Source organism: Heliangelus exortis, chromosome W (assembly GCF_036169615.1).
Source record: "Heliangelus exortis chromosome W, bHelExo1.hap1, whole genome shotgun sequence".
In the NCBI taxonomy this organism is placed as follows: domain Eukaryota; kingdom Metazoa; phylum Chordata; class Aves; order Apodiformes; family Trochilidae; genus Heliangelus; species Heliangelus exortis.
The window spans coordinates 8,976,937-8,999,796 of NC_092453.1; the positions used below are offsets into that span (position 1 = coordinate 8,976,937).

At 43.9% G+C, this 22,860-nt stretch overlaps 1 pseudogene; it reads right to left on the reverse strand.

Annotated features, from left to right (window-relative positions):
* Positions 1 to 3,725: 3,725 nt before the first annotated feature.
* LOC139789242 (uncharacterized) overlaps positions 3,726 to 22,860 on the reverse strand; it is a 132,006-nt pseudogene continuing 112,871 nt past the window's right edge.

The window sequence follows — 22,860 nt, forward strand, 5'->3', positions numbered from 1 at the left end:
TGGTGGATTCTGCCATGGGTTGCTCCTTACCTAATCCCCTGCTTTCCCTCAGCCCTTCTTGGCAGCACCACCAAGGCCACCATGGTGAAACTGGTGTCTACACCATCACCCAAGTCAAGGCAAAGCAGTGTATTGGTGAGGTGAGCTCCCTGGCAGATCCAGAAGCCTTGATTTAGATGTCAAAATGGCTGTGGGAGGATTTTCAATAGCAAATCTTTTTTTGTGATGGTGTTTGACTGGCAAATACTCTATGGAGGGCTCAAAACACCAACTTTGAGAGTCAGGCCCCTTACAGACTCCAACATAAAAGTTGTTCCTGTAAATATTGGTCATGGTGGGAAAAGCAAAAAGGCTCCAAAGAAAATAGTGATCAGATTGTAAAATAGACCCAGGTCTTGTAAAAATATGTGTGATGGTTACAGCATGTCACAAGGGATCCTTGGTAAAGTTCTGTCTTGAAAATCCCCTGTTTGCTATTAAAGGTTTTATGGCAGAAGTAGAAATTTATCTGAATGTAAGATCCTTCTCTTCTTCTATTTTTTTTTTTCTGCTTGTTGTTTTAAAGTGTCCTTTTCTGCAGTTGGAAGAACAAAAGAAAGGGTTTGATTGGAAACAACAGCTCAGTTTTCTAAAGGAGAAGCATTTCTGGGGAGGCTCCTGATGGTGTCAGTGGCATATGCATGCCAACCCCCTCCTAAATCCCACAAGCTGCTGAGTGGAAGCCCATCCACTGGTGCCTTGCATGCCAAAAACCAGAAGTATCAAAGAATTAATTGCTCACCATACCTGGCAACCTCCTGGATTCAGCATACAGCATGTCCTGTTTTGTTGACCTGAAGAACTTTCAAACTGTCCCTTGAGTGGCTTTAAATAGAATTTCCTGTTCTTTTTTTTGTCCCCCCTAAAGGATGCTCTGGGATTGTACTTTCCTTTGATCTGCTTGTTAAAATTGGATGTCCAGCTGAGTCCCCCACAAATGGAAATGCTGGTTTAAAAAGGAAAAAAAAAACCCAACTTTCCAAATGTGTTTAAATTTATTATCCAATAAATTATCCAAATTTATTTAGGACTCTAAAATGACAGAAACTTTTGAGAAAATGGAATATTAAGACTTGGAGATACAGTTTTTCCAAAGAAAATGAGAAATGACTGAGCTGCACATGTTTATGCTGTGGTTTGGATTTATTTTAATTTATTTTCTTCTTGGGTCTTTCAGCAAATGTCAAAGGGGAATGACTCTTCATGGTTCCTGTAGTGGTTTGTAATTTGGTCTTCATTAAAAGGTGGTGGTAAGTCAGCAGGGCTGCCCCCATCTTTTGGAAAGGTCAGGCTGAAGATGCACTTTGGGGATGCTGAAGCTATTGGGTTGGCTCAGTTTCCATCTCTCTTCAACCTGCTTCTTCACCAAAGAAGGCTCAACCAGAGCAGATGCTCAGCAAACAAATGTCAGAGTAAAGAAAACTTGATTTTTTTTTTTTTTTCCCTTGAAAGGGCTTTTGATAAAGAGCAGCAACCTGATAGAATAGGTCAAACCAGCTGCTCAAGCACTATATATTCTTTCTCACTTCTTGTCAGGATGACACTGAGTTGAAGTACTGAAGGACCAGATTGGATCCAGTGGTGGCATTTCCTTGTGTGTTGAATTAATATGCAGTGTTCCCAGGACCCAGCTGGTTTGGAGCAGCTGGAGATACAATCCAAAGCCCAAACAACAGGGCCAGACCAAGATTTATGCTGAAAATCCATGTTCACCCCATTGGTTCTTTCCAAGAGTTTGAGGGTTCTGTGGGTCTGGCAGTGTCCTGAAGACTGCAGTCTGGCATGGTTGCATATATTCTGTTTTCTTTCAGATGTGTAAAGTATCACCCTAGGGAGCCTTTTCATTGCTTTGAAAGATTTATTATGCATAATAATAATTTTTAAAAAAAGTAACAAACAACATTGAAAAGAGTAAATACAGGCTTGCAGTTGTGTGTGTTTGACATCATAGTTGCTGCATGGTGATGTTTGGGTCTTGGTGTGGTCATCAAAGCTTTTGTAATGTTCTCCATGAGGTGATATTAAAAATAACATTTTATTTATTGGATTTTATTTATTGAAGTAGGTGACTGTTTAAATCCCTGCCTGGTGAAAGAAGGAACATGGGCAATGTGCTGGATCCCACCCAATGAGGGCTTGTGCCAGCTCAGTTTCTATGGTGGCAATAGGGACAACCTGGAGGAGGACACTGGAGGGACAGGACTGTCCCCTTTAGCCAACCCAGAGGTGAGGTTTAGGAGCCACCATGTAGGCAGATGGTGGCTTTCTGGTTTGGGGTTTTTTGGGGGTTTTTTTTTAATGTGCCCATGTTGTTGCTCTGAGTCCTGATCAGTAGTGATACCATCTTTGAAGGCCACTTGAGTCATGGTGGATAGGGAAATCCATTGCATCAAGGTTGGGGAGGAGAAGGGGGAGGTTTGCTCTGTTCTCACTCAGGGGACAAGCCCTTCCATGAGTTTGAAGCTTTTGGGAGAACGGACAGGAAACCAAATTGCTGTGGAAGTTGGTAGAGAAGTGGAGGTTGTGAAGGTGGAGCCTGATGCATGTGTCCCTGCTGAGGGAGAAATTGTCCTTCCTGGGTTAATTGAGAGAACCTCTGCTCTTGCTATGAAAATGAGGTGGTGGGCTGGAAGCCAGAAATGAGTCAGGCACCATTCACTTTGGCAGAAGCAGTTACAAAAAAAAACCCAAAAACCTTCCAGGTGGCACTTCTTGACCCCCACTAACCTTTTTTCCTAATCTGTCATTTAAATCTCCTCTTCCATCTTCACCCACTGTCAGGGCTTTGGCCACCTAACCCTAACCAGCCTGAAAAAATCTCTACCATTTTGTCTTTGGTTTGTTGTTAATTAGCTGGGTTTTTTGGTTGGTTTTTTTTTTTTTGGGGGGGGGGGAGCAGTGTTACTAACATAGTAATTATTATCTATCATAACAGACCCTACAAACTCCCAACTAGCAGTGTGTAAAGTAAGGGCCTCGAGGGAGTTACCAGGCTGAGAGGAAGGAAATGTTTACTCAGTATGTTCCTGTTCATAGCTGTGGTCTGTCCTCTCCTCCCCAAGCCCAGATGGAGGTGCTGAGGTCCAGATCCAGAGCACTTCATGGTGCTACAACCATTTGGGGAGCTTTCTGGAAGTTGCATGAAGGGTTGTGTGGTTGAGATTTCTCCAGATGGTATGGGGCTAAAATCTTTATCAAGCACATACCCACACCCAGAAGGCTCCAAGAGGATTCTTTTCTCTTTAATTATGTAAATTAATTCCATAAAATTTTGAGGAAAATAGTTCTCTGCTCCCTTAGTCAGCTGGTTAGACAGGAGCCATGTTCTCCTTACCTCCACCCTGTAGATTCATCTGCTGGATCCATCCACATTGCTCTATCGTGACCATGAGAAGCTGGTTGGGGACAGTTGGCTCTGCCAAAAAGCTCTTAGCAGTCAATGGATGATTCAATCATGTCAGCTCCTGGACATCTTCTAGCAGAAGTCATGGTGGCCATGAGCTCTCAGTATGGTGCAAATGTCCTTTGAGACTAAATTCTGCAGGAAAGGTCGTCCCAAATGTCATGAGGTTGATTTTCTGGGTTGTTCTGGTTGGGGGTGGCAATTATTTTAGGCTTGGTGAGAAGGCTGATGTGTAATTCTAGTTATTAGTTTTTCATGGTGCCTTTGTTTGTGATGTTCAGATTCAGGAGGAGTTCTCTGGGGGCAGCAGCATGGAGATGGTGCCAGGCTTCAGGGAGAGGATTGTGGAAGCAGGACCTGGAGTGATAGGACAAGGGGTGGTGGGTTTGAACTGAAAGAGGAGAGAGTCAGACTAGAGAAAGATGAAATGTTTTACACTGAGGGTGGAGAGACCCTGGCCCAGGTTGCCCAGAGAGGTGGGAGATGCCCCATCCCTGGAACCATTCCAGGTCAGGTTGGATGGGGCTCTGAGCAACCTGATCCAGTTGCGGATGGCCCTGGGGTTGGACTGAATGGCCTTGAAAGGTCCTTCCCTACCCAAATGGTTTGATGATTCTATAAAGCGGAGAGTTTGCCTTTTTTTTTTTTTTAATCCATTTCATGAAAGGAGGGGGAGGACCTCCTCTTGGCAGGACTTCCCCAGGCAGCTGTGGCGTGGAGAGTGCTCCAGGGTGGTTCTCCTGTGTGACATCAACCCACGTCACCAGCCTCATTCATTCTCTGATAACAGCTCTGTTATCAGAAGATAATTATATTTCCAAGACAAAAGGGCAGCTCAGTTGACCTGAAGGGCAGAGCTCTGCTTCCTCCAAGGACTTGTCGGGTGCCAGGGCCCTGTGGAGGAGGTGATTTATGGTGATGATGGCAACGCCTACATCATAAAATAAAATAAAATAAAAAATTATGCTTTGGTTTGGATTTATTTTATTTTGGAGTAACCCGTTGTAAACACTGTGCTGGCCGTGAGTACTTAACCCTGAGCTGCAAAGCTCCAGCTGAGCCTACAGCAGGAGAAAAAAACTTGTGGGAATTTAATCAGGGATGTGTGGCATTGCTGGATGGGTCTTAGGGCTTGCCCTGCCTCCTGGAAAATTATTTCAGGTGGCCATGTTTAACCCTGGAGGTGCTGCTACCACCCAGGAGTTGTGCCAGCATAGCAGTGTGCCTGGGGAGAAAGGAAAATGTTTCTATCAGTGAAGCCTTCCAAATCATAAATACACCCCTTAGCTACCAAACTGTGACTTGAGAGATTTTATTTAGTTTACATTTTTTTAATTTATATTTTGTTAAATTTTATTTATTTTTCTAATTATTTTTATTCATCTATTATTTAATTTTTTATTGTTCATATATTGTGATTTTTATTTAATTTGTCTTTTTAATTTTAATTATAAATCTATTTTTATTTTAAAACTTTTTAATTCTTTTTATTTATTTATTGTTTTGAAATTTTATTATTTTTTTATTATTTATTTGGGGGTTAATTAATTATGTATTTTATTATTTTTAACATTTTTATATTTGCTTTTGTTATTTATCTAATTTATTTACTTTTTGGTTTATTTTGTTTAATTATTTTTATTTATTGTTTTTATTATTTATTTGTATTATTTTCATTTTTTATTTTTATAATTTTTTATTTATTTATTTTTGTTATTGTATGGGGTTTTTTTAAATTTTTTTTTTTTAATGCAGCTGAAGATCACGGGGTAATCCTACATCATTACTTGAAAAAACTGTCTGGGAAAAAAAAAAAAAAATGTTCAGCTGGACATCAGTTTTTTTGGCAGCCTTCAGCCTCCCTTAGGGGCACTTTGTACTTCTGAAAACCTTCAACCTGATGGCAGGGAGAGAAAACTGGAGGTCTGGGAGTATCCGGAGAGGGGTGGCAGGGAGGTGACAATCTCAGCGATGCCCTCAATGATGCTGCCCTGGTCCCTCCTCCTATTTATGACACTGTGACACAAATGCTTTTCAAAGAGCAGAACATTTTATTAAAAAACTTCCATTTAAACCAGGAGCAGTTGTCCTCACCCTGCAGCTCCTTTTTTTTGTCCCCAAAGCCATTGTCAAGGGCTGTCCCCTCTCCTGACACAATTCCTCCATCCCAGTTCATCCAGGGATGGATCCTCCATACAGGGATGCTGTGGGTACAGAGGACCTGAGGTGCTCAGCCCCACCAGAGCTGTTATCAATCAGAGCATCAGTAAACCATCCAGAGGAAAAAAAAAAAAAAAAAAAAAAAAAAAGATGGGAAAATCCAAACCCTCTTCCAAACCAGGTGCTTGAGGAACTTGGTGGCCTCTTCAGGTGGGACCTGAGGTCAGCAAAGCCAATGGGGACAGAAAGGGACTGCACCTGGGATGGTGACCACGGGAGAAATGGGGAATAAATGGTGGGCAAAGAAAATAATTGGTGACTGGACCTAAAAAAAAAAAAAAATTGTAAAAGTTTTAAAATGTGGTTTTTTGTTTCCTAATAGAGGCCTGTGTGGGGTTTTTTTGTCCCATGTCAATCCAGGGGGTTAGGAAAAAGCCACCTTCATTCCTTGATATGGGATATTCAAGATCCAGATGCACTTGGCTGAGCTCAGGTGCGGAGCAGAGAGGAATAGCAGAGCCATTTTCACCCTGAAATGAAGCTCTTTGTGAGGAAAAAAAAAAAAAAAAACTAACAAAAATCACTCCATTTCCCCCCTAGGAAAAAGCAGCTTTGGGGGCTGCAATCTACCAAGTTTCTCCCACCGGCAATATGAAGTGAAAAAATTTCAATTTGAATTATTTTCTTTCTCCTAAATCAAATTCCCCAGGTGTCAATTGCCCTTTGAAAGGTCAAGTTTTTTGCCCACAAAATGTCACCAATTGACCTAAACAACAGCCAGAACTTCAGGCTGCCTTTCTCTCCTCACTTGGCTTCTTTTTCCGTTCCCTTTGGGCAGGGAAAGTAGAAGCTCCTGGTGAAGGTGGCATGGAGAGAGCAGATAAATCCAAAAAAAACCCAGAAGTCCCAGAGGAACTTTATCATCAGCAGCACCACACAGGTCAGGATTGAATCTTGTCTTTTTCTTTCTTCCTTCCTTGGGTTTCCTGAAGGACACGTTGGCAGTATCAGACACCACTTGCACATCTCCCAGAGCCATTACTGTAGGACCCAAGAAATGGAGTTTAACAAATCTTCTTTGGCCAGTTTTGGATTGGAAAACTGGATCAGGTTGCTCAGAGCCCTGTCCCCAGAATCACGGAATTATTAAGGCCTCATTTACTATTAAGCTTTTCTTCAGCTTAAGCTGCCTTCAAAAGCTTTCAACCAAGAGGTAAAACAGTAGCAGAAATTCCAACAGCTACAGCTGAGATGCTCAACTCTTACTATCCCATCATCTCTCAGCTTAAAATAAATCATATTTTCAGGCAATAAGAGGTATGCATCCAATTTATTAAGCTTTTCTTCAATGTCACCAACTATTGCGATCGTACTCGAACAATTTCATAATAAATTTTGAATTAAAGATTTGAACTCCCTGCCATCAGCCTGGACTCTCACTCACACTCAACATGTGCCTCGAACAGTCTGAAACTTTATCTTGGGAATGGAGAGAAGATCAGGATCAGTGAAGTTTTTAGGGAGAGATATAATACACGTTGCCTCGTGCCTACACATGACTTCAAATGCGTTTTTATCAGAAGAAGGTCAGGAATGGCAAAGATCAATTTTTTCTGATGGTCCCCTTGAACAGTGGACCCAAGATCACAGAATCACTGAAGCTGGAAAGGAGCTCTGAGATCATCAGGTCCAGCCTGTGACCTAACATCACCACATGGGTTGGACCACGTCACTGAGTGCCACCTCCAGTCTCTCCTTAAACACCTCCAAGGATGGTGACTCCACCACTTCCCTGGGCAGTCCATCCCAATGCCTGAACACCCTCTCCATGAGGAAGTGCTCCCTGATATCCAACCTAAACCTCCCCTGGGGCAGCTTCAGGCCATGTCCTCTCCTCCTGTCACTTGCTGCCTGGGAGAAGAGCCCAACCCCACCTGACCACAACCTCCCTGCAGGGAGTTGTAGAGAGTGATGAGGTCCCCCCTGAGTCTCCTCCAGGATAAACACCCCCAGCTCCCTCAGCCTCTCCTCATCAGACTTTCCCCCTGCTCTCTTCACAGCCTCATTGCTCTCCTCCATCACCTCAATGTCCTTCTGGAAGTGAGAAGCCCAGAACTGGACACAGTACTCGAGGTGAGGTCCAATCTGACCTGGAATGGTTCCTGGGATGGGGCATCTCCCACCTCTCTGCGCAACCTGGGCCAGGGTCTCACCACACTCAGGAGGAAAGACAATTCACTGGAAGACAATTACATTCCTGGTCCTGCTGGCCACACCATTCCTGATACAAACCAGGATGCTATTGGCCACTTGGGCACTGATATCTCAACACATCACTAATAAGATGCAAAGAATTTGATTTCCAGGTTGTCAATTCAAACCCAACTTCTTTAGCTGACTGCAATGATCCATGGATGATGGGAGGCCATGTTTTCTCATCTATTAAAAATGCAAAATCCTGAAGGTCCAACATGGGGAGCACTTCTGTGCCAGCATCCATCTTGCAAGATTTACCACCATTAAGAGAAAATCTCCCCATGCTGTTTCCCTGCTGGGGTGTTCACTGAAAAGAACATCTGGTAACAATCAAAAATTACCACATTGAAGTCACCTCAAAATACTTCTTACTTCTCATGCTGACTTTAAAACAATTTTAAAAAGCAAGGGTTCAGCACCACGTAAAAAAATGGGACCCGTGCCGCAAAAATTTTTGACAGGTTCAAGGAATGTTTAAATTCAGCTCTGTGCCAGATCAGAGAAGTCCCAAAGCCCTTCCAGCATCCCCCTAGCCAGCACTGGTGAGTTTTATCATGGTTAAAATACTTCTCCAAGTGGCACCATGTAGAGAACCACTTTGTCCTGCTTTGCTGCACTTGCGTACAACTTAACCCTGAAAAAGGCATTTGCTTCCTGGCTGGGGACACTCAAATGGACCTCATTTTTAGTACTTTTGGAAAAGTGGGACTGTTCTAAGGCCACTTAAATGGTCCTAAAAATAGAAGAGAGGTCTTGATGTGGGATAAATCACAAAGGGGGCCTACAGGAAAGCTGAGGAGTGACTTCTGAAAAGGGCATGAGAGAAAACAGTTTCAAACTGGGAGAGATGAGATTTAGATGAGACATTAAGAAGAAATTCTTTGGTGTGAGGGTGCTGAGCCCCTGCCCCAGGTTTCCCAGAGAAGCTGTGGCTGCCCCATCCCTGTCAGTGTCTCAGGTCAGGTTGGATGTGGCTTGGAGCAACCTGGGCTGGTGAGCGTTTGTCACGGTTTAACACTGGCCCGGCGATTAAACCGAGTGACAGATGCTCTCTATTAATCTCTCTCTCCTCCTTGATAAGAAAGAAGACAGAATAAGGGAGAGAGACTTATGGGTTGGAGGCTAATACAAATATACAAGAGAATGAATATCAGATTCCTTCCCCCTTTCCCCCAATAATTCTCACGCAAGCCAAGGCTGCAGGGCAGCCCTGGGAAAGTCCAGACTGGACGCACAGGAGGCAGGAACACAGGCAGGCAAACGGACTGGAGGTGTAGGCTGGCACGGATCAGGACCACAGGCAGATGAATGGATGGGATCCTTCCAAGATGCCAGGTGAAGGCAGGCAGGCAGGCAGGCAGGCAGGCAGGCAGGCAGGCAGGCAGGCAGGCAGGCAAGCAAGCAAGCAAGCAAGCAACCGGGCAGGGCAGCGGGCAGGGCTAGCAGGCAGCCAGCCAGGGAGGCAGCCAGGGAGGCCAGGAGCTTCTGCTGGTCTTTTATAGTGCTACAGGTGAGACCAATTAGCTGTTAAGGGGGGGTGGTACCCAGCACTTCTGCTGGTGATTTCAGGTGAGGCCGATCAGCTGGTAAGGGTGTGGCTTGGTCCTCGTGATCCCCCAACTCCATACCGAGGATGATGCACATGGGATGGAATACTCCATTTGAGAAACTTGCTGTCAACCTCAGCAAGTTCAACCATCTACAAGAAACTTAGAAAAATCACCTTTATCCTGGCCCAAACCAGGACAGCGGTGTCTCTTCCCATGCAGGGGGGTTGGAACTGGATGATCTTGAAGGTCCCTTTGAACTATAATCATTCTATGATCCCTATTTTTTTTTCTTCAGAGCCCTACTCATTCACCTGTATGGTGCTGGAAGATGCACAAGCTCTTAACAACCCATTTGCTTCCCTACTTCAGTTTTTATTAACTCACTGCCCTGCCACAAACAGGCTGAGCAGAGCCAATATTTGCATTTTTCTCCAGTCACTCCTGGAGCAGGGACAACCCCACCAAGTTTCAAACAACCCAACCTGAGCCAGCACTTGAAAACTCAAGAGCCGGAGGTAACCCCAGGAGTTAAACAGCACAGTTTAAATACAGACACCCCTTATCAGCCCAGGTCAATCAACCCACAACAGCACCTTATCTTGTCTTCTCCTGCCAGACAAAGCAGAAGTCAGATTTAGTGGTTGGGCCCAGGGTGGAAACTAGACAGAGCAAGGACTCTACACCAGTCTGAGCCATCAATCACCCGATTCGATGAAAAACCACAGGAAGTCCAACGAACAGATGCAGAACTGAAATGTAAGAACTCCTCTGCTGCAAAAGTTCAACAACATGGGGGTTAGTTTGCCTTTTTTTTTGCTTTTTCTTTTTTTTTTCTTCTCCTTTTTGGCAGTTAAAGATTAGGGAGATAGCATCCCGGCCAGCCAACTGCACCTGGCGGGGCTCCAGGTGGCATCTGAGCTGCAAGGCTTGAGCCACACATCAGAGTAAAAAAAAAAAAAAAAAGATATTAAAAAAAAAAAAATCCCCTTTCCCCTCTGAAATGAAATGTCAGAGATGCTGGAAGGCTGCAGTGTCATGGCAGTGGATGATGTCCACTCAGATAACATAAGCAAGGGCAGCTGGAGCTGCTTGGAGAGCAATGGATACAAGTTGTCTTTAGTTCTAAGGTGATGTAGATGTTTGGCTGGATGAAAAGCAGCCCTCATCAAAGGAAGGAGGAGAAGAAAGCAAGCAAAGACCTGGATTAACATGAAGCTGGAGAATCCTCTTTTCCTCCAGGCCTCAGTGAGAGACACTGAAACAGAGCTCCAGAGTGGGTCAGTGTTTCCATGGGACTGGCTGAGGAGAAAAGGACCATTTCCAAAGGAGTCTGAAGACATTTGATTCACACTGCCACCAATCCAAAGCTTCAAAGTCTTTCTGAAAAGGGGATTTGTGTGAAAAAACCTACCATGGGTCTTGGTTGGGAATCTAATGACACACTGGCAAACAGAATCACAGAATCATTGTGGTTGGATAGGACCTTCAAGATCATCAAGTCCAACCATGTGTCCTACACCACCATAACCACTAAACCATCTCCTGAAGCACCACATTAAACATTTTTTTGAACACCTTTCATATTGCTTCAAGCTCAAAATAGTAGTTTGACCTGGGGAGCACCTGCAGGATTGGACCTTATTAGCAGAAGACCTCAAGTGGCAAAGAAAAATTAAATATAAGGATTTAAATTCAGCACCTTCCCAAGGCTTTATTGGGCCACAATATTCACCCCAGCAAGGTTTAGTTCTGCACCTTGCACCAGACTTGTAAGGAGTTTGGGCTGGGGAAGAACTTTTATATTGGTCTGGAAAATCCAAAGCACCACTTTGAAATCTGGTCCTCAGCATCCTGATCTCAATATAATTAATATGAAATGAATTTGACGACAACTCAACAGTCATGCCTGGCACACTGTACACTGTACAGACATTCAGGTACATGTGTAAACATCAATATATTTAGTTTTTATATCAATAGAAGCACTCAAATGCTTTCAAAGAGCATAATTTATGGAAGAAAAATTCTCAGCACTGGTTCTAAGCTACTGACGGTTTGAAATTCTGCAATTATTTACTTCATCTGGGGTGACAATGCCATTTCATCTTTCTCTGGATCTCTCTGAATATACAATGCTTCTTTTGGACTTCAGACAAAAAGTCTGTGTGGCTTTGGTGAAATAACTGTATGGTTACACCACACATGCCCGATACCATCTTTGCCTCTTCCTCAGATACAGACAGCCCAGCAGATGATGGTGGGGAGATGAAGGAAGCAAACAGGAAACCTGCTAGACTAAGCATGAGCAGAACATCTCCTTCAAAGATCTGTGTAAGGAATAGGTGCAAATTTAAAGAAAGAGAAGAAAAAAGTGGAGAGCTGGGAGGTTTTGAAAAAGAAAACTCAGCATGAAAAGTAATCAGCACTGGGGAGGCTGCACCTGGAATCCTGGGGTCAGTTCTGGGCCCCTCAGGACAAGAAGGATATTGAGGGGTTGGAGTGTGTCCAGAGAAGGGCAATGGAGCTGGGGAAGGGTCTGGAGCAGGAGTCTGCCCAGGAGCAGCTGAGGGAGCTGGGGGTGTTGATTCTGGAGCAAAGGAGGCTAAGGGGAGACCTTCTGGCTCTCTGCCACCCCCTGAGAGGAAGTTGGAGCCAGGGGGGGGTCAGGCTCTGCTCCCAAGGAACAAGGGATGAGACAAGAGGAACGGCTTCAAGTTGTGCCATGGGAGGTTGAGATTGGAGCTTGGGAACAATTTCTCCCTGGAAAGGGTTGTCAGGGCCTGGCCCAGGCTGCCCAGGGCAGGGGTGGAGTCCCCATCCCTAGAGGGCTTTCAAAGCTGTGGAGATGTGGTGCTGAGGGCCATGGGGCAGTGGTGGCCTTGGCAGTGCTGGGTTAATGGTTGGACTGGGTGATCTTCAGGGTCTTTTCCAACCAAAACAATTCTACAATTACATAAAGAGGTTCAAAAGGAGCTAAACATCCCCAGTTCAAGCTGTAGTAGAAAACAACCTTTTTCCCAGGGAGCAAAATTCACTAAGTGACCCATACTCATCTAATGAGACAGAATTCTCGTGGTCCAGAAAGACAGGGAAACTTATCTGTTAGGAGACAACAGTCTTAGGAAGTTCAGGATCTTTGACAGGAGATTTCCAAGTTCAGATGGCTCAGAGGAAAAGTTTGTCATATAAATGCAAACGGTGAATCTGTACAGTAAGATGTGAACTTCCACCAGAGAATCACATGTGCCTTTGAGAAGAGTTCAGAAATTGTAATTTTATTTTTTTTTTTATTTAAAGACTACTGATAAGCCAGGTCAGTTTTGGGGACACCAACTCAGGAGCTGTTCCTGATGTTTATTGGTAAAGATGTGATGATTTCAAGAAGTGAAACAGTTGCAGCAGCCCTACCAGGGTTTCAAGCTTTGCATGAAAAGATGATTGCATTTCTTTCTAGGATAGGCTTGCAAGCTCCTGACACCTTCCAAGTCCTTCTGGAGCCTGGGATGCACATGAATCCACACTTACTGCTTTTCCTTGCAAGGTGGAGATATTGCTGATAAATGTCACAAGGTCCAAAATGTGCCTTGAAAAAGTGAGTCTGGAGAAATTCCAAAAGCACCATACAAAAGGAGAAATTTGAGCCTTGGATGAGGCTGGGTACTCATTTCAGGCTAGGTCCACCTTGGAGACATCTGACTCTAGGATACTTCAAGATAGGGCAGTAAATAAACTGGCCAGCAACTTCTTCAGCAAACATGCCAGCTGATCCCAAGAAAAATACCTGAAGCAAATGGCTGGAGAAAAAACAGGAGATCCCTGCTCAGCTTTGGGGGTACTGTGTCTACCTTGGGAAAATTTTGGACTAGGAAGAAAAGTTGAAGAAGATGAAAGACTGAAAAAGAACTCAGATTTTTAAGTATCATGAACCTTGGTGTAACATCGTCTGTATCACAAATACAGAGTTACAATTCATGGATTTCCAGTTCTAATTACAAGTTCCTTGCTGTGTCAGTGTTGTTCTGTAATACCACATTGTCTAGACACAGACACATCTTTTCAGAACATCTCCAAGATATCTTGGAGCCAGCCAGAGCCATGACTTGCTGCCAGACCAGAGAGACAGGCAACTGCGACAGGAACATTACACTACAGAAAATACAATACAGGATAGGGTTGTCAAATGATAAGGAAAAAAAAAAAGGACTAAGACTGATAAATGTAATTATATTTTAAGCCTGAGTATGAAGGCCTGATATGTCGATGTGGTCCTATTGATAAAAAAATGGAACTTTCATCCACTTCAGGGCTTAACTTGAAAGATCAATAAATTGTTGAAAATACTGAGGTTTTTTTTTTTTTTTTTAAGAAGAAAGAAGGTGGGATCTGAGCAAAAAGCCCAAACAACCTCAAAATGATGACAGGGAAAAATGAGGCATGTTAAATAGCAAAAATTCAAATATTGATTTCAGTACCGATAACTGAAACGTAAAATAACCACAAAAAGAAAATAAAGGAAAAAAAGGAAAAAAGGAGAAAAAAATAATAAAAAAAAAAAAAAAAGAAGAAAAAAAGAAAAAAAAATTCAGCTACATAGAAGGAAGAAAGCTACTGGCCCAGCTCACAAATGCAATTCTAGTGCCTGACCTGGCTCTGCACTTGCCATCCTGACACGCACACACCCTTATTACTCAGGTAAAGAAGCAAAATTCTTTGTGTGCTTTTGAATTTTGGGCATTAAAACCTGAAAACCAGAATAATCCCATTTCTCACTGGCATTAAAGGGCACCACTGCCCAAACGAGGATGAATCCATCAACTCAGAAATGATGAAGTGGATGGATAAGCCATGGATGGATCTGCAGCGAATGCCCGTTTTGTAACACCAGACCCAGTTTGCACCAGTGCTAAGGAAGATGCAAAAAAGTTGAAGCTCTGGCTTCTAAAATCCTTCTCTAGAATAATGTGCAAAGGTTTAGACAACAGTGGAAAGCAGGATGGTGGCAAGAAATAATGCTGTTAAAACTGGAATGCCTTTCGAAGTCACTTGTTGCCAATGCATGTAGAAGATTTATATATAAAGAAGGTTAAAATATTAGAAGTAGGTTTTGGATGCTTTGCTACAACTCAGGGAATCCCAGACTGGTTTGGGTTGGAAGGGACCTTAAAGATTATCCAGTTCCACCCCCCTGCCATGGATAGGGACACCTCCCACCAGCCCAGGTTGCTCCAAGTCCCATCCAACCTGACCTAAGACACTGACAGGGATGGGGCAGCCACAGCTTCTGTGGTGGGAGGTGTCCCTGCCCATAGCAGGGGGTTGGAACTGGATGAGTTTAAGGTTCCTTCTGACCCAAACCATGCTATGATCCCACTGCTATCTTCACAGCCTTCTGGTGGAGAACTGGTGACCACCTCTGAAGTCCTTAGCTCCGATTTTCATCTCCTTGCTCTTCAGGCTCCAAGGTGGACAGGGAAGGGACTGAAACATGCTAACATAACCAACACTAATTTCACAGCTAAACAATTTTTCCTTTTGGAAACTACCTCTGTGAGCCCTTTTTGCTTCTCTGCGATTATCCCAGAGGCAGAAGATCAAGCGGTCAAAACCTCTTGTTTTCACCCACTTGCTTCTTTTAACCAAACCCCCCAAGTTCCTACAATGTCCCAGTAGTTTGTTTTCTCATATAGCTCTGGAGAACATGTTTCCCCAACACTAAAGGTGGCAGGAGGAGAGCAGAGTGATTCAGTTTGCATATTTTTCCAATGATGAGGTCCCAGATATGCTTTCAGGGGAAATCAGTGCAACGCTCCAGCAGCATCCAAAACATCCCACCAAGCCAAAAAGAACATTATTTTGGACAACAGGGACCCAGCTCCCAGCTCCTCTCTGTTATCACTCTTCAAAGCTCCAAACCAGCACGTAGACTTTGGCTTCGAGTGTCAACCCAAGTAAACCAGACCCCTCAGCACTGTTGGGCTTAACACCTTCCAAGTCATCTTGTGGAGGTTGACATTTATGCCACGTTTCCTCACGGGGCATTTTATGAGGTTCTGCTTTTAGAGAACAGCAGCCACAAAGATGAAGCCCCGGCTGACGTCCTCCTCCAGTCCCTCCCACCCAACATGGTGGTGGGGCAAGACACCAAGCCCAAACATCCTTCCCCTCCCTCAGAGCCCAGGGAGGAAGATCTCCTTTTGATTTTGTCCTTTTTTTAATCTGAGAGAGCCAGGCTTGTAAATATTAAAAAAAAAAAAAATTATAACAATTACTTCAGAACAGAGACAGACTCGCTGTCACCAACTGTTAACTCTCCAATCAGGGTAGCATGGGACCCTTATCTGCCCGAGGTTCAGGACGTGCTGACCAACATCCCTATTGAGTTTACAGACCTTTGGCTCCCTGATCTCCCCCAGAATTGGAGAATGGATGCACTCCCTTCTCAAATATATTTCAAGCTTTAGCAAACAAGAGACTTCGGGAGGGGAGATGAGCAGCTCTGCCCCCTTCCATGCAGGAAATCCAATTTTGTTTGTCTCGGAGGAGCAAAATGTGAAAGCCCAAGTTCAAACCTAACAGAGTGTCAGATTGCAGCCTTATCTCTGATGGGACCACAAGCCCAAGAATTGGTGCCAAACGTGGAGATTTACATTTTTGTGGATGTTGACTTCACAGCTTATTTATTTATTTAGATATTTATTACTTATTGCTGAGAGTCCAGTGAAGATGCACTGAAGACAGGGGGGTTTTGGTTGACCTCAATGTAGAACCACGTTTCTTAATGGCTTTTAGGTTGTTCATTCTGTTCCACCTTTTAATTTATATTGTAGTAATAGAATTGTGGGATCACAGAGTTGAAAGGGACGTTAAAAATCATCCAGTTCCAACTCTCCTGCAGGGACACCACCCACTAGACCAGGTGGGGAGTTCATGAAGGTTGTGATAGGACTCAAATTAGCTACTGGAGAGAAGATTTTGCCAATGACAGAGGCAAGGTGCAGGTGGGAGAAAGGGATGGCTACTAATGAGCAAGACAAGGACACCTTCAAGGTATCATAGACAAAGGACACATCTTTATGTGCCTTGAAGCAAGGCAATGGCATCTCCCTTGACTAAGCATGGAGGGTTAGGAGTTGACTGCATCCAAAAAGTACTTTGTAGGCTTCGTGTCCTCCTGAAGCCACCAGTTTAACAATTAGCACCCTCCCATAGAGAATGTGTCTTTTTCAAAACCAAACAATCACCTCAATCTAAAAAAGGGCCTTGAGTGAATGACTCTTCCCACAATGCACAAAAATTACTCATGTTTTCTGTTTCACGATGGTTTAGATGCAGTATTTCCAGATCTTCACTGTATTAAGACCTCCTCTTCTGCTGAAGACTCTCTTTAAGACATGAATTAAACAGTTCTAAAGAACTTTCCACCTCAGGCTGGAGAATTTTAGAAGTCAGATATTCACAAATACAATGATGTCCCTGTTCTCCAACCTATCTGCCCTCCCTGTGCATCCAGGTCAAAATTGTTTACCCTGGTGACAACATTCAGGCTTGCTGGTCTTGACACAAGGTGATGGAGCTTGGTAAAACCTGATGGGACAGGTAAGTATAAGGAATTCAAATAAAATTCTGCTGCCTGACTCCCAAGATCAAATCTTGCACCTTCCTGGAGAAAATTGCTGGCCTCGGCCATATTATTTTATTTTTTTTTAAAGAAGAGATTAGCTCTTTTTTTTTTTTTTTTTTTAATGAGAAAAAAAAGTGAGTTTATTTTAATTGACAAAAATAATAAATTCATTGAAAACACAACTTTTCCCCTTTTCAACCACGCTGGGGTTTTGCAGCAGAAAATGAACATGTGGGTTGGAAATAGGAAGGAAAAAAAAAAAAAAAGAAAAGGAAAAAGAGGAGGAAAAAAAAAAAGTCAGAGCATTTCAGTGCAAATTCACTTTGCTTTGACCCAAGCTGCAAGATATTTGGAAACAACACATCAGGCACATGCAGTGAATTTGGCACTGGACTTTTCCTGAACCTCCCAACAAATGTGACCAAGGATGGGGAAGCTGCACACCACATGCAGAGCAGATTTAGGCACAACAAAAAACATAATAAAAAGTATAGGGTGGTTTTCTGGGGTATGGGAGATGGGAAATGTTATTTAGTTTGGGCTCTGAAGTTAACCAGGGGATGGACTCTGGCTCTGAGCCCTCCAAGATGCACTGGATGGGGAGTTATGAGCTGCTCATGAGTCCTGGGCTCTGGCCAAAGCTGCTAAAAAGTCAGCAGAGCTATGCAGCTCTGGGCAGGGAAGCTCCTCTTCTGTTCTCTTTAAAAAATTGGGATCATCCTGGAAGGTTAAGAGAGTTCAAATTCTGTGGCAGGCAAGCAGAGTGGCAGTAGCTTTTAGGAATATTGTTTACCAGTGGTCAGAGATTTGTTACTATGGGGAGTGACTTGGAGAGTCTCCCTCCTGCTTTCCCATTCTCTCATTTCTTCAGGGCTTGCTTTCTGCCTTGATATTTTATATTTCTGGTTTGTAGGAGTTTCCTACAACCAATGATAATCAATTTAAAGAAGTTAGAGACAACCAACCAGATACACAGACTGACATAACGAGTTCTGGAAGGTTTAAATTTTTCTACGTGGTCTCCACATGTACCCCTCCATCCTTTAATGGAAGAAGATGACCCCATTTCTGTATCTGCTACTGAAACATTAAATTTAAGGCATATTTCTTCATTTTTAAATGGCATTGAAGTAGATGCATGAACAGGCAATGCAGCATCTCTGGAGCTCACACGCAATAAAATCATCATGGTTGGAAAGGATCTTCAAGATCATGAAGTCCAACCATCAGTCCTACACCACCATAACCACTAAATCATCTCCTGAAGGGCCACATCTACCCATTTTGTGAACACCCCCAGGGATGGGTACTCCAGAACCTCCCTGGGCAGCCTGTTCCAATTCTTCACCACTCTTTTGGTGAAGAAATTTTTCCTAATATCCAATCTGAACCTCCCCTGGTGCAACTTGAACCCATTTCCTCTTGTCCTAAGAGGACACATGGAACAGATTCTGTTGCTATACTCTCAGTCTTGTTGGATATTTCCCAACACAATGAAAGGCCAAGACTGGGGCTTCAGGTGTGCATAAAGAAATAAGAGATTCATCTCTTCTGGCAACCCAGAGAAGCAACTGAAATTTGTATGTCATCTCCTGACCCTTCCCCTCCAGAAGGTTTGCAGAACACCAAGCCCTGCATTTACCACCACCTTGAGCAGGGATGCTTTGCCATCTGGAGAACATCCCTCATCCTGGGGGACAGGAAGAAAATGCCATTTCCCACTTTTTCTCTCCTCCAAAAAACATTCCTAACAGCACTGGATCCTGCTCAGCTCTGCAAACCACTCTCCTGCTGGGTTAAGAACTGATTGGGGCATCTTTCACTGGTTAGGAAACCAAGATGCTGAAAGGCTCCTCCTCTCATGCCACTAGTAGAGGCACAAACAGACTTTTCTGGTCCAAGGAAGGAGAAGTTAATTGCAATGGACATCCCTTGTGTCAATTACAGAAATATTTTTCTGGTCCCTACAGGCTGCAGAAAGAATTACATATTTATTTCTTCAGGCTCATATTTAAATACCTTTTGTTAACCTTATTAACATCCATTTTGTAGTTGTTGCTCTGTTTCAGGAGAAAAAGCAAATGTTAATCATTATTTAAGAGGAAACCAGCCCCACCCAGAGGACCACTGGTGCTTCTTCCTCAACATTTGTTATCCTTCCCTTCATCATTACTTCCTATTTTTTATCACCGGATGCCAACCAAACTCCTAAGAGCAAATTCTCTGCTCCTCTTACTGCTTCTCCCTCAGGCCACTTCTCCAACAGCTTTCACCTCAGTCTGGAATTTTTTTGGTGTGTATGTTAATCACAAACATGACCAAACAACTTTATTATCTTCTGGCCATGTGCTGCATTTGAAAATCCTGATAAGCCACCCTCCACCTTCCTCTCTTCTACCCAGACTCCAGTTCTGCTCCTGCTCAGCTTCAAAGGAATTTTTAACTTCACAATATCCACAGTTGGCCTAATCCTGTGTCAGAAAGGGAAAAAAAACCCCAAACCAACCCAACTACAGCCACCTTAATAGCTGTTCTTACAGAACACTGTTCCACCTTCTAAAGCCTGTACATGTAACTGCATGATTTCATCTGCTGCCCTAATGGGAATCAGTTAATTACAACCCACAAGTTGCCACAGGCAAGGCTGAGACATTCATCATCTCAATGGGGTCCAGGGCTGGAACTGCAGTTCTGGTTGTGAGGGGACCAAGCCCAGGTGATGACAGAGTGGAGGCAACCACAGGAGAAACCCACTGAGGAACACTGAAACTGGCAGGGCTGATCCTCCTCCTTCTGGAAGGGTTTTTATTCCCTTTTACATTTCTTTTGAAGAATTAGTCTCAAAATCATTAACAATATGTATTTTTGTATTAATCAAGTCCTCTCCTATGGAGCCAGGCTGAAGGAGTTGGGGTTGTTCAGCTTGAAGAAGAGAAAGCTCCAGGGCGACCTTAGAGTACCTCCCAGGAAAGCTGGGGAGGGACTTTGGACAAGGGCATGGAGAAATGGTTTGAGGGGACAGTTTCAAACTGAAAAAGGAGAGATTTAGGTTAGATATTAAGAAGAAATTCTTTGGTGTGAGGGTGCTGAGCCCCTGTCCCAGGTTTCCCAGAGAAGCTGTGGCTGCCCCATCCCTGGCAGTGTCTCAGGTCAGGTTGGATGGGGCTTGGAGCAACCTGGGCTGGTGGGAGGTGTCCCTGCCCATGGCACAGGGTTGAAACTTGGCAGTCTTTCATGTCTCTTCCAACCCAAACCACTCCATGACTCTATAATATTATATTTGCATTTCTACAATTCAAGTGTTATTATTCAATTTCTCCTGGCTGGGTGGAGAGGGCTTTGTCAGCTGAACATTTCAGTTCATTCTCAAAGCTGGTTTTGCAGAAATGAAACACTGTCCAGACTTCTGCAGAAGGCTGACCCACATAAAATATTTTTGAGTAGCTCTTTGGAAGCAGCTGGGTAACTCCAAAATAAGGTGATTTCATTCCAGTGTAATTGTTCAGCTTTGCAAAGAAAGCAATTACACTGGAATGAAGTGACTAAATCCAGAGTGCAGATTCCAGAAGGTAACTGGAAGAGTTTTCAAGGAGAGGACAGATATGAAGCCTCCATGTAAATATTAGTCTCCATGTAGACAACAGCTTTTGAATAGGAGTGTCCTGTGTTAGCCCACCCTTCATCTTCATCTTGGCCAATGCATCTCATTCCTGAACCAAGAGATCATTGTTACTCGAGTCACTCACCCTCAGCACCACCCTCCCCAGCTACCTTGTCATGCAATCATAGAATTGTCAGGGTTGGAAGGGACCTTTAAGATCATCCAGTTCCAACCTCCTGCCATGGGCAGGGACACCTCCCACCAGCCCCATCCAACCTGGCCTTAAAAACTTCCAGGGATGGGGCTTCCACCACCTCTCTGGGCAACCTGTGCCAGGGTCTCACCACCCTTATGGTGAAGAACTTCTTTCTAACTTCCAGTCTAAATCTCCCCTCCTCTAGTTTGAATCCATTCCCTTGGTCCTATCACTCCCTGACATCCTAAGAAGTCCCTCACCAGCTTTCTTGTAGCCCCTTCAGATACTGAAAGGACACAGTGAGGTCTCTACAGAGCCTTCTCCTCTCCAAACTGAATAACCCCAACTCTCTCAGTTTGTCTTCACAGCAGAGGTGCTCCAGCCCTCTGAACATCCTCGTGGCCCTTCTCTGGACACACTCCAGCACCTCTATGTCTTTCTTGTCCTGTTGTGCAACCCTCAGCCCTTGCTGTATTCCTTCATCTCACGATGGAATTGGCTTTTCTGGATTCCAGTCACCTACTCAGAGAATTACCATCAAACTCTAAGGAGGATGAAATGGAGATGATAATAAAAAGACATCAAATCTTGCATTTAAAAACCACACAGGCCACCAAAGTCCTGAAGCCAACAGAAGCTTCAGCATTGCTTCTGAAAACTGTAGGTGTAAGGTTTCCCTATGTTGTATTTGCATTTCTACAATTGTTCTGAGTACTGTTAATCCACATTAGTCTATTTTCAGTCATTCTCCTGTGGGTATCGACAGAAAATGAAGATCTTATGCAAAGGTTGAAGAAAGAAACTGGATCAAACTGTTTGAAGCTTCCCCTGATTATTATCATGGTCTTTTTGGGATCATGCCAGGGTCACTGATTATTCAACACATGAAGCAAGCATGGACTGGATTGTCAGTGCCACTTTGGCCTTGACCATCAGCAGTCTGTCCACTGACAGACATGAGGGATCACCAAGAGTGCAATCTTCTGGCTTCCCTGGTTAAGAATGGAAAGGACCAACACTCTGAGATTCTCCTACATGGTACATTTGAAAATGTCTGGGGTTTCAAAGGAAAATCATATTTATACTACTAAACCACTTGGTTTTTGAAAGCAAGCTATGCTGAATTTGTAATATCTTGAAGTTAACTACAGCTGAAAACACAGCTCTGCAAGCACCTGATGTTCATGAGTTTGTTATGACAGCAACGTGGCCAAGTCACCTACTTTTCTTCTTTAACATCTCAGCTTTTCAGGACACACACTGTCAATGGGGACCCTTGATGACATCAGCCACACTGATCCTGCAACACCAACACAGCCTCAGCTGCCCAGAGAAGTTGTCCCATCCCTGGCAGTGTCTCAGGTCAGGTTGGATGGGGCTTGGAGCAACCTGGGCTGGTGGGAGGTGTCCCTGCCCATGGCAGGGGGTTGGAATTGGATGAAATTTAAGATTCCTTGTAATCCAAACCAGTCTGGGATTCTATTGGAAGACCCACATGGTGCTCTCATAGGTTGCAGATGAGCTGTTTCCAGTAAGTTTTTGTTTACAGATCAAGGATCCAAAGCTAAATGAGCTGAGGGAGCTCTAAATATTTTCACACTGACCTACTCTTCATAAAAAAAAAAAGGGGGGCGGAGGGGAGGAAGAGTTCTGATAGAACAGCACACAAAAATTCTGTTTACAGACTCTTGGTCTGAGCAGCAGTGAATTGAAGTGAATTGCTACTGCTGGTAATTCATGCAGAGCCACTTCCAGACCGAATAATTACCAGATGCTTATTTAATGTCAGACACAGAGGAGGTTACAACTATTGATTGCATCAAAACCTGTGTTACGGCCGAAAAGCTCCCCCTGTGACCCATCCTTGGGCAGACTGAAGGGATTCAAGTGATTCATCTCATTTCTCCATCCCCTTTTCAACACATGGATGCACAATTGCAGCAGGAGAGAGCTCAGCTGCTAGGGGACAAGACCTAGAGGGTCTTAAGAGGCATATGTTGAGCACTGGTAAAATGTGCAATCCCCAGGAGTATC